The 14,231-nt window shown below is 37.9% G+C and overlaps 1 protein-coding gene across 9 annotated transcripts in view; it reads right to left on the bottom strand.

The window, feature by feature from the left end:
- Positions 1–14,231, bottom strand: part of COL8A1 (collagen type VIII alpha 1 chain) — an 87,926-nt gene that overhangs the window by 54,945 nt on the left and 18,750 nt on the right. The window contains exons 3-4 of one of the 9 annotated variants that reach the window (XM_040545278.1): positions 10,142–10,221; positions 8,877–8,930 (exon numbers count right to left, since the gene is read on the bottom strand). The exons of 6 other annotated variants lie outside the window; for them this stretch is intronic. The gene's annotated coding sequence lies outside the window, so the exon portion shown is untranslated. The remainder of the gene's footprint in view (positions 1–8,876; positions 8,931–10,141; positions 10,222–14,231) is intronic. 2 more of the 9 variants (XM_040545273.1, XM_040545279.1) reach the window with 2 other exon arrangements.

Below are 14,231 nucleotides of genomic sequence, written 5' to 3'. Positions count from 1 at the left end.
TTTTAAAAAAACAACTTCTTTTAACATACTGATGTAATTGGAAAAGCATATGTGTATAACTTATTCCTTTAAACCTTTCCACTGAATTGAAATACTTAACATTTCTAAAGCCAAGCACATGATCACTTTAACACTGCATATAAAAGAGGGTTACTGCAATAAATCAGATGACTTGTTGGATATCTTTCCTTTTACTTCTGCTTCAAAATAAATTCCTAGCAACTTTGAAGAGATGACAGTATTATATTTGAGTAAAAAAATAAGCTTGAAAATGTAATGTATGTAGCTAACAGCTGTTCTTTTATTACATTTTAAAAGGTTGCTTCAGGTAAGGATCCATCTGTGGGAATGTGTTTAAGAGAACAGGAGACGTTCAGAGACAAACACTGCCAGTAAGTGGCTCACAGGACTTAGCCTACAATTCTGCTTTAAAGAAGCACTGGACTGACTTCCTACACCATTCTGACCCCAGCCAAAAAAATAAGGATGAGGTGAAAAGGTAGAAGCTGAGGGAAACATTTCTGAACCCAACAAGGGATTTCATTTTGACAAATGAATTGCATTTCATGACTTATTGCAGCCTTTTCTCTCTTCTTTGGTGTTTATATGTGAATATGTTACGCTTACATCTGGACTAATAAAAACACCATAGATGTATCATGATACCAACAGAGTTGTTAGCGCTTATCCTTGCCACTTTTGCTCCTGTCAGCTTCAGTTTCATACCAGGGGAAGCTAGTATAATGCTATCTATTTTAGGAGACTAAATCAGTGGTAGGTTTTCATTATGTTTGCAAAGAATTCTGAGATCTGAAAGTAAATGTGAAGGGTTATTGATCAGCCAGAGGCTGAAACGATGCATTCCTGTATTTCTGGAATCTCAGCCCCTATACACTTAGTCAGCTGAATACAGGAGAGCAGAAAAATTAATTCAGTTATCGTTTGCCTTTGTTATGGGTGTAATGTCTTCAAGAGTAACAACTGTCATTTTTCAGCTGGGTGGTTGAAGGCACATCCTAGACATGGACTAGAAGTGGTTGCAAGCAGAATGACAAAGTTTGCCAGCTCAGTGTTTATTTCCTGATAACCTACCATTATTGCATTTTTAGCCATTTATCTTTTTTCTTTTCCAAGATGTGACTCACTGAAGTATGTTTCCTAGCTGCACTGCAATCTTCGTTATACAAATCAGAAACAGAACACGTCTGGGTTTTACTTCATCTCATAAACATTGTGCAAAGACCCCATGTAAACACCCTGATTGTGTTAGCATTTAAATTCACCATAGATTTATCCCTTAATAAATGTAAGATCTTACAGATGAAAATAAACCAGTCTGTTTCAGCAGCAAAGCAAAATGAAATCTGGGGAGAAATAAATAAATGCTAAAATTTTCCAAGTTTCTTATCTGTAGAAAACTGTGAATGGTGTCCCAACAAAGGAAGTGAAAGCCATTGTCTAATCTGGACTTAGCACAACATTAAGAAGCGTCCTTCTATCAAGGAGCACTTGTCATAGTGGGAGTTATGCTGTTTTATTTCTGGTTATGTTTATTACAGGAAATAACCTGAGTATCTAGTAACAGAATATTTTTATGTTATTATTTATGTTTTAAATGCAAGAAGAATTGTCCTCACTTTCAAAGGTGGGTTTTAATGTCGACAGGTTTGTAAAGCATTGGACGGAGGAGAACTGGAGGATCTAGTTTAGAATATAAATCCTTTTAGCTCAGAGGCTACCTTCATTACATACATATAGTGCACTACAAAGAAGTGCTGACCCATGATTTAGGAGTCCAGTATTACTGGCTTTGAAGTACTTCATAAAATTCTGTGCATTGAATTATCTGCCATGGAATATAGCAGATAAGTGCATATGTTGTGAAAAATACACGTGCCCCTTTTATTGCCTCTTGCAGTTGTTTCCTATCCTGTCGTGTATTTGGCAGTGGACGTAGAAAGACCAGAAGATAGGCTTGTTCCCCTTTTGAAGACTTTTTCATTGTCTTTTTTTTTTTCTTTTGGTCTGGCAAGGAAGTGACTTAGAGCAAAAATGTGTTGGCAAGTCCAGTGACCCGTGAAATCAGTCAGAAATCAGATAAATCAGCTAAGGAATTAACTGCGGGAAATAAATTACTAAATAATAGAGCCTTCTCGTTGCTGCTTTTGATGCGTTTCTTACTGCATTGGACTCCTTCCATGAGATGCTCATAAGAAAAGCAGGAACTCAGTTCCCTTACCAAACCCATAAAATAAATGCAGTCTAAATAGAAGAATTTGCACATTGTTTAGAAGAAACTCTTAATTTGCTATACTCAGTAGACCTTACCATAGAGGTGGGAAGCTGCTCTAACAAGCCATATATGTCATCTCCAAAATACATGACAACTATAAAATTTTGACATGAAATTACATGATAAGTGCAAGATGTTTAAAAAGGGAAGGAAAGAAAGAAAGATGACAATTCAGTAGAGTGAAAACAGATTTGGAGTTCAGGTCTTCGATGATTTTATTTATGCAGTTTAGGTAGTTCATATCTCAAAATGTTCTTCAGGAAGACAAGGCAGTCTGCCTGGTAGATATGTCCTCCTGAGAAGCACTTGGAGTGTCCATGTTGGACAACACAAAGAGGGACTCAGAACATTGTGCAATTAACTGTGCTAGTGTCTGAGGAAATTTTCTTCTGCAGAGACTGATCATGTTAAGCTAAATACTACCACTTATCTTAAATCATTGGACAATGTTACTACATATCGTGTGCACTCTGGTAAATTAATGAAAGCAGATAGAAAAATGAGGTACCCAAGTCAAAACATGTCAAAAGAACCACTATGCCCCTTTTCCTCTCTTTTGGAGAAACTCTTGAAAGCATGAATGAGGGGCGGAGCAGAAGTGGAAGCAGAGGACTCAGTAGTTTCACTGTATATTTATTTTAGCAATCGTTATGCAACTGGCAGAGATTAAGTATCAGATCATACAGGGAGGCCAGGTGTTATCAGCACCTAACACTGTGTTTGCTTTGCATGGGAGTTAAATATTCATTGGCATTTCTTGTTGGAAGAACCTCTTGGCTATGACTTCTGCAATCAAAACTTGCCCTCTGACCCTTGCAGTTAGGTGCCATCATCAATCATTTTACACCCAAAGGGTGGTGGGTTGTGTTGCTGTTTATAGAGCTGGGAAAGCTGTGGTCTCAGTAGTGTTACTGTAAAACCTGAGGAAGCAATTTGGGCTGCATAAGTGGCAATGAGCTTTCATCAGCTTTCGTAGCCTCTCCTGCTTGCCACGTGCTGCACTTTGAGTGAGATAGTTTCCATCGCGTGGAGCAACTAACAGAGCTGGGATAAGGCAGCAGCTGAGAAGTAAATGGTATGGAATGGCAACCAATGCTGAAATGGAAATGGTTTATATCAAGCCAGCTTCTGTTGGCAGATGAAGGCTAACACCTGCTGAGCCACAGGGGTTTTCAATTGTTCTGTTAAATTTAAAAAAAATAAAAAATAAAAAATAATTAAAAAAAACACAAAAAACAAAACCCAAGGCTTATTAAAGAAGGTGGTTTGCACAGGTGTGAATACAGAGCCATGAAGTTCCTGAAGTTGCTCACAACTGAGTTAGAGGGCATTTTCCTTACAAGTCTGCTGGCTGATAAGTAGGGATTCTTCTGCTGGCTGGAAAGGGAATGAAACAGCCTGTAATCTGGCTCTGCAGCGAGTTTTTTTTCCAGGAACAACATAATTGCATTATAGAGAGTTATTTTAGACATTAAAAAATTAAAAACCAAATTAGTTTGCTATACTTACACGATTTCGCCCTCTGTTCTGGATTGTTTTAAGGCAATGTCATCAATGAGCTTGGAAGCTGTTGCAAAGTGTACGTAAGACGCCTGATATGTTTATTCATGGGAATTTGGACTTAGGGAGCTTTTTCTTCCTCTGCATTTATCAAAGCAGTACCTTTGGCTATGGAATTATCTGCTCTGACTAGAAGAAGAGACATCCCTCTTTTCTGAAGTACAATGAGAGGAAAACAGGAAATATGCTACAAGAAAACATTGTTCTGAGAGGTGATGGGATGGCTCATTAAACAGACATCACCTATCTCGGATGTGCTAAGATGTGAACTGGCTAGCTTTAAGCAGTTTAATATTACTCACCCATATTTATGTTTTATACCTGCCAAACTCTTTGATCACTGTTTGGTGTGTGTGTGGCTTTGTTTTTTCTCCTTTTGGTGGTGAATTCCTAAATGACTGTATACATGAATTATTTGATTTCTGAGAGTGGAAGGGTCTAGATGTAGGAAAAAAGCTTTTTTTTTTTTTTTTTCTTTTTGTGGATGGGAGTGGAAGTGGTGCAAGTGCCTAAGAAAATCTGTTCTCCCTTCTAATTTTATGCATTTTTCACAAGTTCTGATATACCTGGCCATTTTGGTGTTTATAGAGGGTAAAAAGCCCTCAAATCAGATTTCTTTACTTACCTGAATTTTGAGGGGAATTGTGCTTTGATTAGTAAGTTTTCAGATTGTGGATTTGATTTGACAGAGTAAGAAAGAAGTATGGAAGGTAATTTACGTGCGTTGCTCTAATGAAGAGGATTTTTTATTTTGCCACTTGCTGTGACCGTTTATTCAATAGAAATTTTATTTTAAACTTAAGACAGAGCGTTGTTGATAGAGAATACTGAGTTGACCCTAAGGACCTTGCATTATTCTTCTGCTGTCTTTACCCTTGAGCTAACTTGAACTCTAACAGGTGGCTTGCCCAAACTGCAACCCTATCCATAAACATAACCTTCAGCTGAAGCGTGTGGTTGCTCTTCACTTGACTGGCTCTCAGGGCGTAGATTAAAATTTAGCTTAGGGTGCCTTATTTGTTGTCAGAAATGCTCTGTGGGGCGGATGAAGCTTGCTCATGCATGCAAATGGGACAAGTTTTCCAGTGCCTTCCCAGGCTCTGCCTTTCCACAGTTCAGTGGGAAAGGGCTCTTGGAAAAGCTACAATTACATGGGAAAATGCCAAGTGATAAAGCCCCAGCATGCCCTATGGGCCTTCACTGCCCCTCCTTAGGGAGAGTGCTGCCATCACGAGCCGCACACAACACTGGTGCCAAGAGGTGGCTGCTCTCATCTGGGCAAGGCCAAGGCAGGAGGGATTCTCCTCGTGCTGCTAACACGTCATTGAATATCTGGATTTCTCCACCAGAAATGAGGTACACTCTGACAGCGTGACCTTGCACAAATCGATTCTGCTTTAGTGCTTACAGTCTCTTTCAGAAAATCTTAGATATGCAGTCCTAAGGTCTTCTCACAGCTCTTCACCATGTTCAGCTGTGTGGTCTGGATGCTTGAACATCTCCAAGAGCAATTACGTTAAAAGAGAAAGCTTCTTTGCTGTGAAAAGGATTCTGCCAGTGACAGTGCTAGAACAAATGGGGACTGAGGGAGTTTGGAGGAAGTAATGTTCCAACTTCACCCTTCAACTTGTAATCAGTATAAATGTGTCAAAACAAAAGACACATCCAAGAATATTTCTATCCCTTCAAAGAGATGGACAGAGTTACAACCAGTTTTTTCATAGTTTTGTTTTATGCTTAGCCAGTCTCTTGAATTATGTAATGGAAACTTAATCCTTCCATCCTGCAAGCTGTTTTGCAAGACCAACAACTAAGTCCACCTGCTCAAATTTGAAGAACAAAAGGATTTTTAACATTTGTTGTTCTTCTACGAAAATATTCCTAAGTGCTCTGGCTAGGCCTCTTGAAGGCAAAACTAAACTTGAAGTTCAGGAATGATATTTATCATGACCTATAGTACAATGCTTTCATCAAGGTAGCAGACTTGGACTGCTTACATTAGAAGGCTATATAATTCAATCTGACAAGGTTAACAAGAAGACACTTCCTCTTAGCAAACCACAGTTAAATTCCTGCCTTGACCTGATTCTTCAAACGTCTAAAAACACCCAGGCTGTATTTGGCCTGTGGTTCCTTGCGAGCCACAGCTTTTGTGGAAAGTGCAGAAGGATCTCTCCACAAACACACACAAGGATTTCATGATGCTGAGTTTGCAGACAGCCTGCTGAATGGCAGTAATTTTTTTCTCACAATTGCTCTGTCAATAACAGAACTGCTTGGAACGAGTTTGCATGGGCTACTGCATCTATAGCAGGACTGTAATTGTTGCATGTGAATATTGTATTTGTATTTCATACTTTCCTGAGTATATTCATACAGCACAGAAGGTTAATTTTGTGTTCAGTCCCCACTGGGCTAAGAACAGTTCTATATTTTTCTGCTCTTTCTTCAGGCCACTTTATTCAGAGGGACAAATCACAAGTTACAAAGTATATGGTGAACTCACTGCTCATTGTGGGAGTCTCTCCCAGAAGTCCTCCTGACTTAATCTAAGGCAGTCAAGCTTTGAGTTTAACAGAGACTCTCCCCAAAGTTCATAGTGAAGAATTATTGCATTAAAAATGTTCAAAGATGCTAGGGTACCTTCCAGATGCTTTCTTCCCACCTGGCATGCAAAAAGTTGTAAACAACAGTAGGCTACAGGAATGTTCTTCTAAAACTGTATGATGGTATAAGCTTCCATACTGTGGAATATAATTTTTCTGGGAATGCCTGTTCCTGCCAGTAGAGCATCCCCTCTGGATTCCTGAAGGGCCCTGGCACCAAGGAGGAGGAAGAGTTCTTTAGTAGAAGAGGGAAATAGGTAGGGTGAAACGAAAAGGAAATGCCTGGCTGAACAGAGGGAGGAAAAACATCCCTGACAGTGTGCCAGGATGTGTCCAAAGGAAATGCTGGAATCTCCCTTCTCAAGGGACTTTTTTTTTTTTTTTTTTTTTTTTTTTTAAAAAAAAGGCAAGCACTAGGAAATGTACTTTAGGGAACAATATTGCATTGGCAGGGAAATGGGCTGGATGATCTAATTATTTTCCATCTTTAACTTGTCTAGGTTTGAGAACAATCCAGATCTCTTTAGCTGTTTTTTTTTTTTTTTTCCTACTTATTTCTAAAATATTGTAAACTGGGAATTATTTCTTGTAAAAGATAATTATTTTTGATCCATCAGTCCCAAGGCTAATCAAATTCTGACCTTTCCTGTAACCTGTCCTCCTTTCCAGAACTGTGGTGGAGTACGAGCAGTTACAGCTGTTTTCTGCAGTGTGCACATGCGGAGTTTTGGGGGCAGTAAGACTTCAGTTTCTTGTGGTCTACTATTAGTGATCCTCTACAAGTAAACCTGTAAAGTTGGGATAATAATTCTTCAAAAGCCTTGACATTACAAAGTGCTTAGCATCACAAATTCTCCATGGGGTTGCTTGTGGTAGGCAGGAGCTTGTTGCATATACTTTCTCAGCTGGACAAGGATATTGCAATTAAACCAATATCCTTTCCCAAATGTCTTCACAAAATCCGAACTTCTGCTTTCATGTGATGTTCAATTTTTTGACAGAGGCTGATGGCTTCATGGAATGAAGGCTTTTTTAAAAAAAAAAAAACACACAAATTTTTAAAGGCTAGTTACTCAAATGCTATGTTCTAACAGGATGAAATGCACTTGGGTGCAGTGCCCACTCGATCTCAGAGGTATTTATATGCCCCACTAAGTGCTGAAGGGAGTTAGAGGCCGTGTTTCACTGCCTCCCAACAGAAGGCTGAGTAGCATTGCATTGGACAGCACTTGGAAATGAGTGTAGAACCCTACCAGATTTTAGGACCTAAGTCTGTCTGAACTTCTGAGTCTGAATTACTTCTGCTTACAGCATTAATTACACGAGCAGCTCTGTTCATTGCTTGTTTTGATCTATAATTTAAATAGAAACTTTTTAAGAGTTGGCAGCATTGGCACAGTTGCCTTTTAAGATAAATGGTGTCAATTTTATATGAATTCAGATCCTGTGAGAACTATGGCTTTCATTTTAAAATAAAACATGGACCAAAGCTTGGAAAATACCAGTCTAATGGTTGGAATATCAGTAGACAACTACCAAAGTCTTTTTATCTCATTATCTACAGGTTGGTTTTGTTTGTTTTTCTGTAGTTGAAGGCCAATACTCTGATACATCAAATAGAGAGGAGGATTGGTGGGTCTGTGTTGTTTGCAATAAGTAGTCCTGAACATGAAGACCTTGGTGAGCTTGAGAGAAATGCTATGGAGAGGTTCCTGCTCTGAAGGCTTTGGCAGTGGGCTGATAGCCCTGCTTCATGTCCCAGAAAGCTATTGTTGGAGCTCTGCCAACAGCAGAAGCCAGGTTGATTATAATGCACTGTTGAGTTCAAACTGTCCGCATGTGTTAGGAAATGGATTGACTTGTTTCATCCCCTTCTTAACTTTTAACACTTTAGAGTAAATGGGAACATAGTGTGTTCAAAGAAGTAGTAGGGAACATAGTGTTCAAAGAAGTGCAGTTCACATATATTCTCGAGAAACTCTAATACAACCAAAGTCCCAAGAGATGGTGTCCAGCTACCTTCATTAGAAAGCAGTCTAATTGGGTATTTTCTGGATATTTTACCAATTACATGGAAACATTTATATCTTTTTTTCAAGAAGCAAAATGTTTTAAAAAAATAAATATGTATCAAGGTGCTCAACATCGCATTACAACACTTATCATGAAAGAGTTGCTGAGTTGCCTGGCCTTTAAACATGGTGATTTCACATAAAAAATAATTATTACGAAATACATAATCAAGCATAACTATTAATTTTTTAGAAATTGCTAACAAGCTCTGTAGACCAATGCAAAGGGCATTTCTAACTTCAAAAGGGAAGAGCCTTTCAAAGCAATGCATGTGATAAATGCTTGTGACAAAGAAAAAAAAAGGATTTGAAAGTCAAAAGGAGTTGGGGTATGAAGGATCTGACCTTTTTGTTTGTAGACTGTGATGTCTTTTTTACAATTTCTCTGTGAGTTGTGTGCTGTGGAAATATATTGGAAAACAGATAATTAAGAGAGAGGGAATAAAGACATAACCAGAGTATAGTATTTCAAAAGCATATAACTGCAGCTTCTGTTCAAGTCAAACTATTTGGCTGACACACAGGTGAGCCAAGATTACTGTGGAATGTGAAGATCACAAAGTGACATTTCACTATTACTTCTGCAGAATGTAAATGTCTCCAATATGTTGCTGGGTTTCTCCTCTCCCTTGCCACAACAGATTTTTTTTCTAAAATAATGACAGTAAGAGTTCTTATATATTATGGATTTAAGCTAGTGTGAGTATGGTTTGTTTAAAGGCAAGCATACACCACCTGTAGGTCTTCAGCTGACTTTGTTCTCATTCATTTAATAAGGGAACAGTAACATAGAAGATACCTTTGAGTTGTAAATGTGATGGTTTTAGTGTTGTGCCATTCACCTACAAGGTATAATTTACTTGCGCAAAGAGCCATCATCTTTCCTATCCCTTATTTGTATATGTCAAACACAGCGAAGATTATATTGTTTCAATTTGTCTTTTGATTTTATTTGATGTTTTATTGTCTTTCTCAAAAACAACTCATGTATTATCATGTGTACAGGCACATGTGTACACTTGCATAAATAAAAGATTCAGTTCAACAAATCAAAGACTAAATAAGAGCAGATAATTAATTCTGACCCAGTTTAAAAGACATCACATGAAAGACTCATGCCAATGGTGGTGACTCCACTGGCTGAGTTACGCATGTCTGCTTTGGGTCAGGGTCACAGGGCACATGAACAGCTCAGGTAGGCAAGACTGTAAGTTCTTTACAACAGAAATCATGTAGGTCTATCCTTGAGTTCAGTAGGTATTCCTAAGCAGTCTTTGGCATGTCATTACTACATAAGCTGTAATCAGTTTGCCATCCTATCCTTAGGTTGGATATTAGGAGAAGTCTGTACTGAAAGGGTTGTGTGATGTGGGAACAGGCTGCCGAGGGAAATAGTTCAGCCTCCATCTGTGGAGGTCTTCAGGAAACATGTAGATGTAGAACTTAGTAGCATGGCTTAGTGGTGGACTTGTCAGTACTATGGTAAAGGTTGGACTAGATAATCTTAGAGGTCTTTTCCAACCTTAACGATTCTAACTGATGTTAAGGGGTGCATCATCACTGTGTTTTCATAAATGGGAAACATGAAAACAACTTATACTCAGACTTACACAGGTTGTGGGTGGCCTGATTCCTGCTCAGTGGATGTTAGGTGCCTGAATAATGCGGGTGTAGATTCTGCATCCAAGTCCTGCAATTGAAATGTGTACCTTCTTGGTCCATGTGTTAACTTTTGCTCCAGTAATGTCTTATTTTATAAAATACTCAGTAAGGAAGATATCTCAGTGTGAAAGCAAAATACCAGCATTAATTTTCATTTAGAAGAAAGTAACAATGTTAACAAACCACATCCATCTAAGAATCTACCTGTAAAGAAGGGCTCTCTTTTGGATCAGAGATATGGCAATGAATTACGATAGACTTTCAAGGCTGCAGTTAATGCTGAGAGCCAAATACTTTTGCTACACTCATAAAAGTGCTGATCCCTTTGTGAGCCTCTTATGGAGAACTTGAGTTAGCTATCATAATGAGGAACAAACCTGTTGAAAAGCCCATGCTAGAATTCATGATGTTGCCAAGTCTTTTAAGAAAACAAGCATTTGGTTTGTTCCTGCTACAATGAAAATATCCTGAAGCTCTCAAAATCAGAGCATTCAACATTAACACAGTGTGTTCTTAATTGAGACAAATTTAGTCTGAGCCAGAGGCCAATCAAGAGAAGGAACGTGAAGGTTATAGCCCTTCTTGAGCTTGGGTAAACCCATCCATCAATACCTGTTTGTGTTCAGCAGTTACTGTTTTGAAAACATTTCTATGTTGTAGCAACATGTAAATGAAAAATCGGGCAAATTCTACCTGAGCCTGTATACTTCTGTCCTACGTTCTATAACTTTTCATGATTCAATTATTTTGAGTATTTTACATCTCTTAAAATATCTTTGTTTATGATAGATACAGCTGAGGAAAAATATTGTTTTAAGGGCAAGGGTGGCTATGAATAGTTGATTAAACATGCAAAGTAGGTGCTAATTCACTTTTCAGAGTTAGGATCAATAAATCACAACTGAAAGAGCTGAATAGAGGAAATAAACCCACTTGAAACTGACTCAGCAATCTTAACATTTGTCTAAATCATTGAGCGGTTTGTTTAAAAAAAAAGTCTAGGACAGATTCAAATAGTTCTTTGGGTTGGGGAGGATTCCACTTTTGAACTGGAAATACTTTCAGTCTTTTTAAAATTCCTACTACTTCTGTCCAGCAAAAGTTTAACTATCCTACGGTACGTCAATAAGAAAAACATATGTTCATTTGGTCTCTACACTTATAAATTCTAAAATCTATGTCCATTAAAATAAAATGTTATTGGATGAAGATTGTTTTTAACTGATTATTTTGAGTAACCCTGTGATTGGATCTCTAAATTTGGGCATCTGATAAAGAGAAGGAAGGCATGTTTTGCCTAAAAAATGAAATAATTGTCTTTGAGCTTAGCTTCACTCTACAGAGTGGAAGTCTTCAGGCTGTTTAAAGTGATGTGCTTGAATCTCCGAACATTTTGATAGTCCTGTTTATCTTCCTTTTGCAAATACAGAAACAGTTTATCTTTCTGTCTGTCTGTCTTTCTGTCTGCCTTTCTTTCTTTCTTTTTAATTGAGGATATGATCTCACGTTCACAGAGCTGAAAGACTTTATTTGGATATAGATTCAAGCCTTTTAAAAACTACTTACCCTAAAGAATGTATAGAACCCTCCTTAAAATGTCTGATTACTGAAACAAGGGTCTTGGTATGTATGCATAAGAAATATTTAATAGAAATGTGCTATTTCTCCAAGTCAGAAAAAGGACTGCACAGAGAAACTTTGCCAGATGACACCAGGTCGTTAAGTGCTTTGTGAGAAAAATCTTGGCCTATCCTGCTTACTGATGAAACTTGCTTTCCACTTCAGTGAGGCCAACATTTCACTCATGGATGATGCCCTGGAGATTACCAAGAACATTAAGAAAAATTTCCCATCACCTCTGATTAATTACCCAGAGTAACAAGATATCCCTTGGGCAACTTGTGTCTCAGCTATAGATAAACATTGCTATGTGAATTTTAATCAAGTGCAAACTCTGCAACAAGCAGGACAACTTCACTGTTACAACAGTCACTGCTTAGGCAATAAAGCAGTTCAACAAAATCTGTTGAGACTCTGATTCACAATGAAATTAAGTGTTATCCAAAATGATGGTACCAGTTTGGGCTGTGCTGAATAACATGCAACTTAATGTTTGATGGATTTGGGACAAGTATTATAGAATTATAAAGATGGGCATAAACTTGATTGCTTTCCATTATGGAGGTGTATGGTAGGTGCACACTTACCTAACGTTGTCACAGCCTGGGTTCTCCCAGACACTCACATCCAGTCCTTGGCTACAGTGATCCCATACACTCAGGAAAAATTAATATATTCTTCTGCAGTTAATGTGAAAAGAGTTCTTGAAGAGTTTAAACTCCCTACGCTGTAAAGAACTCAGAATTCTACCACCCTGTGTTCATGTTGGCAGCCTGGTAGCATAAAGCTAGAATGATGGTCATTACTCTCTAATGAAGAAGAAGTAAGTTATGAACTTTAATGGTTCAAGTGTGGATGGGAGTTGGGGGCATAATGGGAGGAAAGAAGCACCCTAAAAAGTCTTTAGTAGAAATTAATCTCATGTATCAGAGTTATTTGCAGAGAAACTTGGGAAACTATATTGGGCAGAGTGTGGAATGTATCCATAAAAATCTCAAATTCTTTCTATAGTACAAATACTGATTTTTTTTCCTGAACATTCCTATGTATGTCTTCCTATCAGTTAATGTATTTACAGTATTTTCTACCCTCAGTGAGGATACGTAGTCAATTATCCAATTACTATTTTTCATTATGTTATAATACGCAAGTAACTTGTGAATATCACGGTCACATCAGATTAGTACATTGGAAGAGTTGGGATATGTGTCCTCCTTTGGCTGGGTAAATAAAGCCACCACCTTTCCCAGCACACTTTGCTGCATATATATTCTCACATCAGAAATAACTTCATAAACAGAATAGTTCCTGTTTAACTCTGCAAATACTCATTTAGGATATATTTTTGTTTTGCTGATTCCCATTTTTCAATGCTTTCCTCCCTCTCATTCAGTCCTAAGGTGAAGATCTGCTTCTCTCAAAACTGATGTGGAGGCTCTATATGCCTTGAACCTTTTCCTTTGTGCTATTTGTACAGAATGTGAGAAAGCTGGAATACTGGAGATGTAAATATCTCAAATCTGTATCATTCAAAAACTTGGTGCATGGACATGTCTGTAGTTCTCCAAGAAGTGTTCTGTGATAAAGAAGTGTAGTTCATTGCACTTTATAGGTGGGTAAACACAAAAGTGGAAAAGTTAAGTAACCATAAAGGCAATGTAGGGTATACAGAGATGGTCCCTAATTTCTGACTAAAAAAAAAAAAAGGAAAAGGGAGTGTGTGGCAGGATTAAATTAAGAAATAAATAAGGCAACTATAAAACCTACCAAGATTACTACTTGATTTTATCCTGAGAAAAGTTTGATTCAGAAGTGGCTCCTGAGCTGCTAGTCTTTTCAGCTTGCTTGCTATGCACGTCTGCCCACCTGTTGTTAATTATAACATCCTATAAATCTAATGTTAGAAGACTGGCAATGAGACACAGTGCCTGTACTGCCTTAGCGGATGCTCTAGGAAAATAAATTTTCAGGAGTTTATTCCTGGATGAGCTTCTGCGAACCTGGCGTTGTCATGTTCTGATATTTCTATTAAGAAGAACACAAGTGGATGTCTCTAAACAAATAATATCCTGGCTTTATATAGCCATTGTTGTTTCGAGCACCATATCAACAAACACTGATGGGAAGCTGTCATTTAATAAATCAAAATAGCTTTCTTGGTAATAAATATTTTTCTTAGAAACCACATTATTCTCTCTTCTGTGGATCATATGACTCTGCAGTTCCTGAATTTTTTGACTTTACTGGAGTAACAAAGAAACGTGGGAAATAATTCAGCATGGTGAAATCATTCAGCTTAGCAAAGCCTATGTTGTGGTTAGAACAACTTAAAAATACCTGATTTCAGGCATATGTGACCAGATTCTTCTGTTTTTCAGGTAGCCACAACTCAGCTGAACTGCACAGTGTCACCTTCCT

This window comes from Cygnus olor, chromosome 1, assembly GCF_009769625.2.
Source record: "Cygnus olor isolate bCygOlo1 chromosome 1, bCygOlo1.pri.v2, whole genome shotgun sequence".
Lineage (NCBI taxonomy): Eukaryota > Metazoa > Chordata > Aves > Anseriformes > Anatidae > Cygnus > Cygnus olor.
Note: the sequence above shows the minus strand (reverse complement) of the source record. Positions and strands in the feature narration are given on the sequence as shown.